The 13,707-nt window shown below is 39.6% G+C and overlaps 1 pseudogene across 1 annotated transcript; it reads right to left on the bottom strand.

The window, feature by feature from the left end:
* Nucleotides 1-1,876: 1,876 nt before the first annotated feature.
* Nucleotides 1,877-4,817, bottom strand: LOC130730641 (dynamin-related protein 5A-like; annotated as a pseudogene). The gene is made up of 10 exons (XR_009016419.1): nucleotides 4,616-4,817; nucleotides 4,464-4,527; nucleotides 4,116-4,325; nucleotides 3,671-3,721; nucleotides 3,500-3,561; nucleotides 3,062-3,152; nucleotides 2,893-2,948; nucleotides 2,574-2,768; nucleotides 2,339-2,455; nucleotides 1,877-2,248 (listed from the first exon to the last, which is right to left on the bottom strand). The product of XR_009016419.1 is annotated as a dynamin-related protein 5A-like (transcript).
* Between the last annotated feature and the right edge of the window lie 8,890 nt (nucleotides 4,818-13,707).

Genomic DNA, 13,707 nt, shown 5'->3' with positions numbered 1-13,707 from the left:
TTCTCAAGGCCAAGCCATTGACGATAATTCTAGTTTGCTGTTAAATTTTATTCAATTATACCTGGTTGAATAGCATATAACCTTTTCTTGTTTTGCTGTTAAATTTAAATGAAATTATAGCTGATTGAATAGCATATAATTCTAGTTCGAAGAAGAAGAAAGCAGAGCAAGTTTTCATGATACTTTCTTGGCACTAATCAGTACATGAATGATGCTTATATAGTCATCATGATAGTCTCAACTAGTTAACTAGCCTGTAACCGACTTAGATTTATTTTATGAAACAGAAAAGTAACAAAAGCTATGTAAAATTGTGTACTATATCTAATTCTCTAATTGTCGTTACATACTAAAACAAACTAAAATATTAGGCAAAACAGGTAACATTTTGCTTTTCATTTTGAAGTCAAAGTCCATTTATTATGCACATAGTAATATCCTATATGCTAATTGGCCGTCATCGTCTCAATTGCTTTTAAATTGAGATCATTGGTGTGATGGTGTCATGTTGGTTTAACTTACCCATTGTAGGTGTATGGTTTGCTAATGGCAAGACCAACCTAAGAAGGCATGAAACTAGCAATTGATAATGTCTTAGCAGGATTAAGTTTTTAAAACTGTATGCAGGGAGAGCTAGATTGCTTTTAAATGTATATGTATTAACTTATTTAACTACTGATGAAGTGGATTTATGAAACACTTATATGGTAATGGAATCACCGGGAGAGGAAGAGGATAATTTTCTCCTGGTATATTAGGACCTATAAAGAATAATTAAGGTGAAACAAGCCACATAATATGAACTTGTGTTCTCTTCATCTTTAATGATCAGCACAAGTTACTCGCTCGATGCTAGTTTCTTCTGATACAAGTGCTGCATCTTTAGTGAACTTGTGCAAGTAAGCACTTATTCTTATTCCCTATGCATAACACTAATCCAAATTGTAGTCCATTGGTAAGTGTTCCTCTTTTTCACAAAAAAAGAGCATTTCCTCTTTCTTTTTTGATCAACACTTCTTCCAAAAGTGGTTCCAATTGGGTTAGCTGATTGTACCCAAAAAACACTTTCAAAAGTTGGGGGTTGTGAATTTCGTAAGATCAAAAACTATTTTAAGTAGAAAAACTATTTACTCACATGTTTTTTCCGCTTTCAGATAACTTATTTTTCACTATTCAACTAACTTATCTGTTAGATCTTGCTAAATATATATGTAATCTCTTTGTTTTTTTTTCTCTATCATATAATTCCATTTTTAATTTAAATTTCATTCAATCTAAATTTGATTGAATTTATTTTATTTTAATTTTACTTTTAAGGAATACTAGATCAATTTTTAAATATATACTAGAGAAAAAAATAATTAAACATGTCAAATACTTGATATTTGAAAGGGACATGAAAATGAGATTTTTTTTGTCATCTACCTCAAGAGTGATGGTTGCAAGGTTTCAATTGAGAAGCACTCTTAGGTTAGATAGATAGATGCAAATAGAGGTTAAGCCTAGACAAGAGACACAAAACTCACACTTCTCTCATCTTCCCTCTCATATGATTTTCTTAATAATTTTGTACAATTTTTTTCGTAATTCTTCAACCCAACACAATGATTCACATTGGCGCTTTTGTCTATTACAAATTTACAATGATTGAAAATTTTAAGGCAATGAAAGTTTGGCATTTGAAGGCGAGAAGAGTCGTCTTGTCCCTTCTCATATTCTCTCTTTCACATTCTCTTTCCTACTACCAAACCAAGGATGATTTCTTGGTCCCTATTGTTGGCTTAATCCTCGTCTTTTAGCTTTAAAGAAAAAATCCTAGTCTTTTTAAAATAGGTGGAATGGGTCCTTGCTGTTATGAAAAATGTATGTTAGCAAATTTGGACAGAAAAGGCACAACTTTTTAATAATCTTTTCCCTCTCACCACACTATTTCATCTGTCCTTCTTGAGTTCCAAACAAAACCTAAAACCAACTAATTTAGTAGGAGTACAAATGAATATTTGAGTTCAAATATGTTACTCCACGATAACCTTAAATTAAGTTATACATCATTGTAACTTTTTCCAGCAAAACTTCTCTTCATATTCACTTGGGATTCCTCTCATCCAGACCACAAAACCGCTTCAATCTCATACCTTGCAAACTGGTATAACTCCAGTCTCTCCGCACATCCCTGTCTCCTTGCCGTTAACACAGAATCTTCCTCCAGCAACTGTGCGTCCTCCAGCAACTGTGCGAGTTGCCTTGCCTGACAAAATCAGAGGAAGTGTGGTAAATATCCTAATAAAACTCATTTTCACTTATATTGAGAGTATAGATAGCACAAAATTCTCCTCACCCCAGCATCAGAAGGAACTGTTGTACACAACCACTCTGCTCGAAGCTCACGAATGCTTCTGTCAATAAAAGATTGGATCGCTGGAATTCGATTTACTATTATCCAATCCTCTAAATACTGAAACCCAACAAGTCTTATAAGTAATGAAGTAACCGATGAAGAGTTTTTGCAAGAAGGAAAAATAGCCACAAAAATAACCATGCCCGTCCAACGTAATAATACGGTAAATAGAAACCTTAGAGAGAAGCCATGCGAGATGTTCTGAGCCCATCATGCTGGCCAAATGTGCGTAATCAGGACTGGTGGCGAAAAATTCACGCTCCCTCTGCCGAGCAGCAATCATATCCACATTGCTATTAATATCTTCATGAGAACAGTTTACAATCCCCACCCAAGGGTTTCGAAGTCCACATGATCTTCCCGAAAGGACCTACACCATGGTCAAAATGAGATTATTATGAACAATTTACAAAAACCATCCTTTATCCATGTCCATTAAGATTCATAGAAAATCCAGACTAAGTTTACCAGAAAAGCTAAGCTAAGATTCTTACAATTTTTCCTCTGTTCATCAAATCAAACTTTGTCAACACACCATATGTTCTTACACCTGAAGGGAAAACATTTTGAACACACCGTCGAGAAAAACCATAATAAGAAAATAAATGCAAACGGTTTGTATAGTTGGAGCATAATTGTTAATTAAATGCAGCAATCATATACCTGCACGGTCAACTTTTCTGGAAACCTTGATGGCAGCAGAGTTAGCTATATCTTGATTTGCTGGAGTAATGGCCAAAATTATGCAATTAGGCTGCAATACACAAGAAAAAATAATGAATTGATTCATAAAAGAGTTTAGAGTGCGCGATTAACACAAGTGCATCAAAGTAAAATACTGTAAAATGAGGAATTAACTGGAAGGTGTTAACTGCATATCATAATTATCATTTAGCCACACGTTCAATGGCCTAATGTCAGAATGGAAAAGGTAAGAAATTATTCAAGTAGAAAGTTGGAGTATGAGGTCGACCTCAGTCATTCCCATTAGTTTGGAATGACCACCTCTGTACTCTATTGAATGAGAGTAAACCCAAAGCATCAGATTTTCAGACAAGAACCAAGAAAGAATTCTTTCTGTAGCAGCAAACATAAAAGTACCTTTTCAATATATGAGAGAATCATGCTTTCAATGTCTCGAACAAAACTTTCTGGCTGTCCCTCTGACAAAATAAAAAATATTTAACTTCCTAAATCAAAAACAGGAAAAAAAAAAATTGATAGAATGAATTACATGCTTATTTGACAAAGAAGAATGAAAAGAAAGCGTACCTAGAGCAACATTTGTCAAACCAGGCAGATCTATCAATGTTAGATTGACAACTAACAACCAACAAAAAGAAAATAATTAGGTAAACTTGAATATCGCAAAACAAAAAAAGGGAAATCCACAATCCACATACAAAGAGCAGAGTTTCCAACGCTATTAGAGGCTGTCCAACTCCCTTAAAACATTAGATTGGGGTTTTCTAATTATCAAACTTGTTGTCATTAGAAAAGGATAGTACATGAACACCTAAGGAAGCACAATGCAATTCAATTAGAGAAACACAGTTCTCATGGAACACTGAATCACCTGTAAGGCTGTAATTGATAAGCAAGCCACTCAGCCTAGTAATTAAAAATAATAAAGACAGCATCAAAGAGAACAATATATTAAATAGTGAACCAAGGGATACATGACACCTGCATGGAATGTATAACATAAATTATTTACCATTTGGGGAGTAGATGGTGAGGTGAATAGGAACAGGGGATATTTGATTTGATGTCCGAGTCGTTTTATCAGTTTCATCCTCGATTTCCTTTCGAACCATAGAGAAATCTGTAAAGCGTGTGTTGGGCAAGTGTAGAAATTCAGCATACTCCTGTAATCCCTCTTCTATCTTGTGCAGTTGCAGTTCCAAAGGCCTCCGCGTCACAATCCCTAAACACCACATTAAGTAAGTGTATGTTTGTTTTAAGGGAAAAGCTAAAATTTGCCAAATTGTGGATCGGAAAAGCAGAAACTTGCTACACAAGAAAGAAAAGAGAGGAAACGTACGGTTAATCAAAATCAACCAACCTGATCCCCTGGGCAGCAAATCATGGCCGAGGATGCTACATAACACCGAGGACTTTCCAGAACTCTACAGACAGTTGTTGGTAAAACAAACACATAATCAATCAAACTATCTAGAAAAAGAAGAAGAAGGTGAATAAATTAGAAAATTGAACCTGAGGACCGACGACGGCAATGGAGGGAATTGAAGGGGTTCCAAGAGAGTAGGCAGAATAGCGTCGCCGTCTTCGCCGAGAGCCCTGCAGAATCGCTCAATCCGGTTCACGAGGGCTACCAAAGACTTCATGTTGGACATTGGAAGATCGAAACGGGGAGAAGAACAACAAGGTTTTTTTTACCAAACAAGAACTCCCAAGGTTTATTATATACAAGAAATCATTCATGATAATATAATATAAATATATGCCAAAATATCTTATGGGCAAAATTAAAAGTTATTATGATAACACACAAATTAACTCAAATATTTAAGCCATATTCATACAATTATTTCAAATCGCAGTTTAACGTCTTCAAATTTTACTTTAGTTTAAAAAAAATTACTTTATTAGTTACGTTGAATATTTTCTTAGCATATAATATAAGAAAACAACTTAAATTTTTTGTGGGCGCCATATATATATATATATATATGTGACTTGAAAGAGATAGAAAAACATAATGAGGGGTATATTTAGGGTAATGTTATGCCGGGGAGGGGGGTTTGCCATTTCCCCTACCTAGGCCCCTCCATGCCTACACGTAATAATCATATTCTCTATATTTATAGACTACCCATGCCCTTGTAGTGTAGAGTTCAATAAAATAAAGACATGTTTTTATTTTTATTGCATATGCATACTCATTTTTCTTTCAGATCTGATGTTCTTACCCTCCCTTTTTCCTACTTCTGCATTCAGTTTTGAGTTGCACGATTTTTATTTCATAGGAAATTGTTACATGTTAATGGTCACTCCCTTCGTTCCAAAACTATTGTAGTTTTAGTTTTTGTTTTTTTTATAGACAAATGTTAGTTGTTAGTAATGTTGCTAAATTAGTCCGACTCAGTGTTTGAACCTGGACCTTTTCTCTTTGCCCTACCAAACCCTTATGTCCCTTATTATTTGGCTTGTTGTTTCACCAATCCAAAGCACTTTATTTAAGCATCAAGATAGTGCACAACTATCCCTAATATAACCCTGTTGAAGCATCAAGATTATGCTCAACTATCCCTAATATAGCCCTGATTTAGTGCACCTAGCATGGGTGTAGTATAAATTATTTGTCACCCCCACTGCAAATCCTCAGATGTGAAGTTATTCTCATCTAAGATGGGTATGTCTGCTAGTTCCTTGTATTCCAGCATGGTTGCGAATTAAATACAAAAGTCGAACTCTGTTGGATGGCACTGGACCTGGTGAAGAGGACAAGGTTTGGTCGTGCGGAAGAAAAGGACCAGCAGTAAATGAATGCTGACCTATCTTGAGGCAGACCACGTAATTATTGAATTTAAGGCTTGATGGTGGATGAGAAAAAACTTGAGTTGCAGGTTCAGAGAATTGAAACCAGTGCACAATTGTAAGGCCCTAAGTTCAATTTGGAACAATTTTATGGAAGTTTGAATAAAATTGAAGTTTTAGCTAATGTTTGATAACTGGCAGATTAGAACTGTCAACGTGTGTGAATTTTTAGAAGGTCTTAACGACTTCATTTGGGAAAACTTCCTTCATGAGAGTTGTAGCTCTTCAAGTCTAGAAAATTCTCCAAGTGGTTTCGAGTCAATCCGATATCGGTAGCTTCAGATATCCCCGTTTTAGTGAGCAAAGGTCCAGCTGCCCAGACCTTACGAGCTCTAACTTAAAACTTTGGGCTTAAGCCTTGGTTAATGCGTTATTTGGGTTGGTTAGTGAACTTATGAGATCATGATCAGGAGATTAAGAAGAGGCTAAGTGGGCCAAGTGACTTGGATGAGAAGGAAGGAGCTAGGGCTATGAAAATCCTAGCCCATTAGTGGTGATGCCGCAGCCTTGCAAAGGGAAAAGGGAGGAAGATTCTGATTTTTTTCTGAAGTAAAGAGTGATTAGTACCAATTAAACCCTGTCCCCTCTGACTTAAATCAGCATTAAACCCAAAAACCACAACCCTAGCCCACTATTTTCCCTTGACCGCCAGTTTTGTAAGTAAAAGGGGAGAGAAAAATCAATTTCTCTTTCTTTCTTTCATACTTCAGAAAAACATATGCTAATCACGTAAACACACCCTCATCTCCTTCATCTTGCTCCAAGAACCACCACCATCCAAGCCACCGCCGGCCACCATCACCACCCATAACACCTTGCGCGTGAAGGAGGAGCTGCGAGAGGAAAGGGAACCGCGAAGAGGGGGAGAAGAAGGACGTGGAAAGCAAGCCTTTTGATCTTGAATCTTCATCTTTTCTTTCTTTTCAGGCCATTAACCCAAGGTAAGGGCTGGTTCTAGGAATGGGTAGGTTCTTTAGGGAATATGCCATGAATTGCCATGAGAAACAACTTGAGTTTTGGACTGTTTTTGCATGATTTCCTGTACATGCTTGCTTGCTGGAATTTTTCTCTTGAAAAGCCATGAATATGATCCTCAAACGTTGTTTATGATCTGAATCTATGATTTTATGCGAGTTGCCATGGTATTTGTTAAGTTTTGTGCTATTTTGCACTTGTTATAACATGATCCTTGCTAAATGTTTGGTTCTGAAATTTTGAGTGGATATTTGGGTTGTTGGGGCTGTACCAAGATTGCCATGATCAAAGGGGAAGGAAGGAAAATTATTTTTTGAAAACCATAGAGGCATGGGAGTTTCGCTGCCAGCTTCCTGTACTGGACAGCGGACTTCAGAGCCCCTTTTTACCTGTTTATGGTCATCAAATGAAAAAGTGATTAAACTGAAAGTTGTATATTTTCAAAATATCTTTCCAGACATATAAAAATCATAATTTTTGGTTTAGTAATGTGATCTGGGGGTCGTGTTTAGTAACTGTCACACCTGCTGTTTTTCCTGTTCCGGACAGTTAGCTTTAAGTCCTAATATCACCTAATTCTGGGACTCAAATGAACAAGTGTGTAACTAGAGAGTTGTAGATATTTAAAATAGCTTTCTAGAAAGGTATCATACGTGATTTTTGGTTGAAAGATGCATTCTGTGGCTCTATTTTTGTGAAAGTTGTTTCTGCTGTCAATATGTTGAAGTTGCGATGATATATTATGCATGAGTGAATGTTCTTGCGTTCCTTTATGTGGATTATATTTATTTTCTCAGTTAATGGTTCAAGGGTCGCTCACCTAGCCGTAGTTCCCTTGTAACCTGTGAATGTTGTGTTGTGAAGGTTGTTGTATAAAGAGTATGATAAGACTCTAGGATTGACTTTAGAGACTTAACAAAGAGAAAAGTGTAATAAACTCGCTTGCAAGTAAATGTGAATAATTTGGACATAGGTCAGGTAGACTATGGTCCATGAGAACGATGGTACCTTGCACGCGAGGGAGTTATTTGGGTTGACTGTGGTCTCCCGTGAACCTTGTGGGCCGGTGTGGCTTCACGTGATTTGGTTGACTGCGGTCACCGTGAACTTTTGTGGATCATTGCGGCTCCACGTGATTTGGTTGACTGCGGTCACCGTGATAACCGTGCCTCTGCGGAAGCACGAAGATGGCCATAGAAGTTTTGGTGGGTTGTGTGAAGTGAGATTCCGTTAGTAACTGACTCTTTCCCATAAAAGACATATAATGTACTTATATTATATATGTTGTTGTTGATTTTGTCATTATCATTCTTTTTGTTGGACCTGACCCTGCTTGTTTGCTATGTGTTTATTTGGGGGGGGTAGATGGTCGTGAAGATAATGGCGATGACTCATTCTTGGGAGTTGATGCTACGTGACGTGCCAATACCGAAGGACGACTACACTTCAGAGGAAGAGGAAGAGGCTAAGGAATAGGGTTTGGGTTGAGAGTCTTTTGTTTTCTGTTGGGGTTGAGAGTTTCCGAAGTGTTGGTATCGAACAATTTTATTGCTTAAATTCGAATGAACAAGTTTTGATGTAATCTTTATTTTCATTCAGGCCTTTGATTCGTACTCTTTACAGTTGGTTATTTAAAAAGTTTTACGATGTTGGTTACTTCCGCGTGTTTTTGGAAAGGTTATGTTTCAAGAGTTTTCGTAAAATGAGAGGTTTGTCATTAATTGAAGATTAATAAGTGAATCGACGAAAACTCTTTACGAAAATGGGTTAATTAGTTACTGAGTAACACTCGAGAAATCGGGGCGTTACATTGTGGTATCAGAGCCAGGTTGAGAAACCAGAGCACTAAGGGTTTTGGGTTTACGAGTTTCCGAACTCGTTGGTGTTTTTGTTTTTGATAAAGATGTTTTCAAAGCTTCACGGTGAGATTGGGTAGACTTGTTTGCTAAGATGTTTGCTTGGCTGTGAGATTGTCTGTAGTTAGTATCATTGCCGTGATACTTGAGACTAAGTGTTTGATTATATTAAGATGTTTGAACTCTGAGATCGATTGATGGAATGTCAATCGAAGGAAGAGTGGGCTTTGGAATCCCTTTTGCGCCCCAAGGTGTACGCCTGTGTGCGTTTGTGTGCACCAGTGCTGTTGGTGAAGCAGAAGGATGGAAGGTCCAGACTATGTGTGGACTACCGACAACTCAACAAAGTGATCGTGAAGAATCGTTATCCGATGCCTCGGATAGACGACTTAATGGATCAACTTAGAGGAGCGGTGATCTTCTCGAAGATAGATCTTAAGTCAGGATACCATCAGATCCGAGTCAAGGAATCTGACATCCAGAAGACCGCATTCAGGACTCGATACGGGCATTATGAATATCTTGTGATGCCGTTTGGGGTTACTAATGCACACGCAGTGTTTATGGACTACATGAACAGAGTGTTCAGACCATTCCTGGACAAGTTCGTGGTAGTATTCATCGATGACATCCTAATCTACTCGAAGAGTAGAGGGGAACATGAGGAGCATCTGCGCCAGGTGTTGGGCGTGTTGCGAGAGAAACAACTATATGCTAACGGCTCAAAGTGTGAGTTCTGGATGGAGGAGGTGAAATTTTTGGGGCATGTCATATCAAGCCAGGGTGTGGCAGTGGACCCTAGCAAGATCGAGACGATTCTGTCATGGGAGCAACCTAAGACGGCAAGCGACATCAGAAGCTTTGTTGGGCTTGCTGGCTACTATAGACGATTCGTCAAAGATTATGCAAAGTTGACTTCGCCGTTGACCCAGTTGACAAAGAAGAATCAACCGTTTGCGTGGACGGAGAAGTGTGAGGCTAGTTTGCAGGAGTTGAAGGAGCGGCTGACCACCGCACCCATACTAGCTTTACCTAAGGAAGGAGAACCTTATGACGTGTATTGTGATGCGTCGCACAATGGTTTGGGGTGTGTAATGATGCAAGATAAGAAAGCAATTGCCTATGCTTCAAGGCAATTGAAGACTCATGAGAAGAACTACCCTACAAATGACTTGGAGTTGGCTGCCATAGTTTATGCTCTCAAGATTTGGAGACACTACCTCTATGGCAGTACGTTCACGATCTACAGCGATCATAAGAGTTTAAAGTACTTATTTGATCAGAAGGATCTGAACATGAGGCAGCGGAGGTGGATGGAATTCCTGCAGGACTATGAGTTCACTCTACAGTACCATCCGGGGAAAAGCAATGTCGTAGCCGACGCTCTCAGCCGGAAGGCTATACATGTGTCCTCAATGATGGTCAAGGAGTTAGAACTGTTGGAGGCTTTCCGAGATCTGAGCTTGGACGTTAAGCTCGCACCAGGAAGACTGAGTTTCGGAATGGTGACGGTGTCAAGTGGACTTTTGGAAGAGATCAAGTCTAGACAAGAGACTGATGAAGGGATAGCTGAGTGGCGAGACCGTGTGACTCAGGGAAAGGCACCAGAGTTCTCTATTGGGAACGACAATATTCTGCGATGCAAGGGACGGATATGTGTGCCTAACGATGCAGAGATGAGAAGATTGATCCTGGATGAAGGACACAAGAGTAGACTGAGTATCCATCCCGGAATGAACAAGATGTATCAGGACTTGAAACTTCACTTCTGGTGGCCTGGGATGAAGAAACAAGTGGCTGAGTATGTTTCTACTTGCTTGACATGTCAGAAAGCGAAGGTAGAGCATCAGAAGCCCGCAGGGAAGCTGCAACCACTAGATGTTCCAGAGTGGAAGTGGGACAGTATTTCTATGGACTTCGTGACGGCTTTACCTTTAACTCGGAGGAAGTTCGATGCAATTTGGGTTGTCGTTGATCGTTTGACAAAGACCGCTCATTTTATCCCGATCAACCTGAAGTACAAGGTGGAGAAATTGGCGGAGATTTATGTGGCTGAGGTTGTGCGTCTACATGGTGTACCGACCAGCATTGTGTCAGACAGAGATCCGAGGTTTACCTCTCACTTTTGGGGAGCCTTGCAGCAGGCCCTCGGGACCAAGTTGAGATTGAGCTCTGCCTACCATCCGCAAACCGATGGGCAGACAGAGAGGACAATCCAGTCGCTGGAAGATTTGCTACGGGCCTGTGCGTTAGATCACAAGGGCAGTTGGGATGAGATGTTGTCGTTGATCGAATTCACCTACAACAATAGTTTTCATGCAAGCATCGGCATGGCACCTTACGAAGCTTTGTACGGTCGGAGGTGTCGTACGCCCTTATGCTGGCATCAGGATGGAGAGAATTTGGTGATTGGCTCGGAATTGGTGCAACAGACCACCGAGGAAGTCAGGAGAATTCAGGAAAAGATGAGGACCGCGTAGAGTCGCCAAAAGAGTTACGCCGACAACCGACGGAAGGAGTTGGAATTTCAGGCCGGAGACCATGTCTTCTTGCGGGTTACCCCGATGACAGGTGTCAGAAGGGCAATCAAGTCCAAGAAGCTTACTCCGAAGTTTATTGGGCCGTACCAGATCACGGAGCGAGTTGGACCGGTGGCGTACAGGATCGCCCTACCACCGTTTCTATCCAACATCCATGACGTTCTTCATGTGTCGCAGTTGCGAAAGTACATGGCAGATGATTCGCATGTGATTACGCCAGACGATATAAAGCTGAGAGATGATCTGACAATGGAGGTGCCACCCATCAAGATCGTCGATCGAAGTGTAAAGCGCTTAAGAAACAAGGAGGTACCTTTAGTGAAGATCGTGTGGAACCAAGAGACCGGTGACGCGACCTGGGAGTTAGAGGATAAGATGCGGGAGTCACACCCCGATTTATTTGTAAACCCTTAAGTTTCGAGGGCGAAACTATTTTAAGGGGGGTGGTATTGTAAGGCCCTAAGTTCAATTTGGAACAATTTTATGGAAGTTTGAATAAAATTGAAGTTTTAGCTAATGTTTGATAACTGGCAGATTAGAACTGTCAACGTGTGTGAATTTTTAGAGGGTCTTAACGACTTCATTTGGGAAAACTTCCTTCATGAGAGTTGTAGCCCTTCAAGTCTAGAAAATTCTCCAAGTTGTTTCGAGTCAATCCGATATCTGTAGCTTCAGATATCCCCGTTTTAGTGAGCAAAGGTCCAGCTGCCCAGACCTTACGAGCTCTAACTTAAAACTTTGGGCTTAAGCCTTGGTTAATGCGTTATTTGGGTTGGTTAGTGAACTTATGAGATCATGATCAGGAGATTAAGAAGAGGCTAAGTGGGCCAAGTGACTTGGATGAGAAGGAAGGAGCTAGGGCTATGAAAATCCTAGCCCATTAGTGGTGATGCCGCAGCCTTGCAAAGGGAAAAGGGAGGAAGATTCTGATTTTTTTCTGAAGTAAAGAGTGATTAGTACCAATTAAACCCTGTCCCCTCTGACTTAAATCAGCATTAAACCCAAAAACCACAACCCTAGCCCACTATTTTCCCTTGACCGCCAGTTTTGTAAGTAAAAGGGGAGAGAAAAATCAATTTCTCTTTCTTTCTTTCATACTTCAGAAAAACAGAAGCTAATCACGTAAACACACCCTCATCTCCTTCATCTTGCTCCAAGAACCACCACCATCCAAGCCACCGCCGGCCACCATCACCACCCATAACACCTTGCGCGTGAAGGAGGAGCTGCGAGAGGAAAGGGAACCACGAAGAGGGGGAGAAGAAGGACGTGGACAGCAAGCCTTTTGATCTTGAATCTTCATCTTTTCTTTCTTTTCAGGCCATTAACCCAAGGTAAGGGCTGGTTCTAGGAATGGGTAGGTTCTTTAGGGAATATGCCATGAATTGCCATGAGAAACAACTTGAGTTTTGGACTGTTTTTGCATGATTTCCTGTACATGCTTGCTTGCTGGAATTTTTCTCTTGAAAAGCCATGAATATGATCCTCAAACGTTGTTTATGATCTGAATCTATGATTTTATGCGAGTTGCCATGGTATTTGTTAAGTTTTGTGCTATTTTGCACTTGTTATAACATGATCCTTGCTAAATGTTTGGTTCTGAAATTTTGAGTGGATATTTGGGTTGTTGGGGCTGCACCAAGATTGCCATGATCAAAGGGGAAGGAAGGAAAATTATTTTTTGAAAACCATAGAGGCATGGGAGTTTCGCTGCCAGCTTCCTGTACTGGACAGCGGACTTCAGAGCCCCTTTTTACCTGTTTATGGTCATCAAATGAAAAAGTGATTAAAATGAAAGTTGTAGATTTTCGAAATATCTTTCCAGACATATAAAAATCATAATTTTTGGTTTAGTAATGTGATCTGGGGGTCGTGTTTAGTAACTGTCACACCTGCTGTTTTTCCTGTTCCGGACAGTTAGCTTTAAGGCCTAATATCACCTAATTCTGGGACTCAAATGAACAAGTGTGTAACTAGAGAGTTGTAGATATTTAAAATAGCTTTCTAGAAAGGTATCATACGTGATTTTTGGTTGAAAGATGCATTCTGTGGCTCTATTTTTGTGAAAGTTGTTTCTGCTGTCAATATGTTGAAGTTGCGATGATATATTATGCATGAGTGAATGTTCTTGCGTTCCTTTACGTGGATTATATTTATTTTCTCAGTTAATGGTTCAAGGGTCGCTCACCTAGCCGTAATTCCCTTGTAACCTGTGAATGTTGTGTTGTGAAGGTTGTTGTATAAAGAGTATGATAAGACTCTAGGATTGACTTTAGAGACTTAACAAAGAGAAAAGTGTAATAAACTCGCTTGCAAGTAAATATGAATAATTTGGACATAGGTCAGGTAGACTATGGTCCATGAGAACGATGGTACC

The sequence above is a fragment of the Lotus japonicus genome, chromosome 1, assembly GCF_012489685.1.
Source record: "Lotus japonicus ecotype B-129 chromosome 1, LjGifu_v1.2".
In the NCBI taxonomy this organism is placed as follows: Eukaryota; Viridiplantae; Streptophyta; class Magnoliopsida; order Fabales; family Fabaceae; genus Lotus; species Lotus japonicus.
Note: the sequence above shows the minus strand (reverse complement) of the source record. Positions and strands in the feature narration are given on the sequence as shown.